Raw genomic sequence first — 1,240 nt, forward strand, 5'->3', positions numbered from 1 at the left:
AACCACCCATTCAGGCCAACAATTTTGAGCTCAAGCCACAGCTAATATCATTGGTGGAAAATCATTGTTCCTTTGGAGGAAGTGCTAATGAAGACCCAAACCAACATCTCACAAAATTCTTGAGAATTTGTGACACTGTGAAGTCCAATGGAGTCCAGGAAGATGCCTATAAACTGCTCTTGTTCCCATTTTCACTTAGGGACAAAGCAGCTAAGTGGCTGGAATCATTCCCAAGGGGGAGTCTAACAACATGGGATGAGGTGGAAAGCAAGTTTCTGGCACGTTTCTACCCTCCACAAAAGGTCAATAGGCTTCGATCTGAGGTCCAGACTTTTAGACAACAAGATGGTGAAACTCTCTACGAGGCATGGGAGAGATTCAAGGACTTGACAAGGAAATGCCCACCAAACATGTTCCATGATTGGGTGCAACTGCACATCTTCTATGATGGGCTCTCTTATGAATCAAGGAAGGCTGTAGACCATTCATCAGGAGGTTCATTGAACAGGAAAAAGACTGTGGAAGAAGCCATTGAAGTGATTGAGACAGTGGCTGAGAATGAGTACTACTATGCATCAGAAAGGCACAACACTAAGGGAGTCATGGAACTGAACCAGGTTGATACAATTCTAGCCCAAAACAAGGTGTTTGCCAAGCAACTAGCAGAACTTACCAGGCAATTAGAAACAAAGCAAGTGGCTGCAATCCACACACAAGATCAAGAGGAAGTAGGCATTGAAGGAAGTGATTGGGAAGAGGCCAATTATGTGGGAAACCAACAAAGGCAATCATATGATCCACATTCCAATACTTACAACCCAGGCTGGAGAAACCACCCAAACTTTGGGTGGGGAAACCAACAAACCCAACCACAAAACCACAAACCTTACAACCACAACCAACATAACAATTCCACATACCAAAACTCCAACCAAAGATCATACCAAGCCACACAAAACACTTACCCCCAATCATCATACCATGACCAAAGTAATCAACCTACCCAACCCAATCCGAACCAACAATTTCAAGATCAATTAAACCGGATTGAAGGAATGATGGCAACCATGAGTCAAGACATAATTGAATTGAAAAGCTTCAGGGATGATGTGAGGACTACCTTAAGAAACCATGGTGAAAAACTCAAATGGATGGAATCTCTGGTAGGAGAGCTATCTCGACAGGCCCCAAAATCAACTGCAGTGTTCCCTAGTGACACAGAAAAGAATCCTAAAAGGGA

The 1,240-nt window shown here is 43.4% G+C and overlaps 1 non-coding gene across 1 annotated transcript; it reads right to left on the minus strand.

Annotated features, from left to right (window-relative positions):
* Positions 1–308: 308 nt before the first annotated feature.
* On the minus strand, positions 309–412 carry LOC148564779 (small nucleolar RNA R71). The gene has a single exon (XR_015885325.1). It is a non-coding gene; the product is annotated as a small nucleolar RNA R71 (small nucleolar RNA).
* Between the last annotated feature and the right edge of the window lie 828 nt (positions 413–1,240).

This window comes from Arachis ipaensis, chromosome B5, assembly GCF_059453495.1.
Source record: "Arachis ipaensis isolate K30076 ecotype BB chromosome B5, ASM5945349v1, whole genome shotgun sequence".
NCBI lineage: Eukaryota > Viridiplantae > Streptophyta > Magnoliopsida > Fabales > Fabaceae > Arachis > Arachis ipaensis.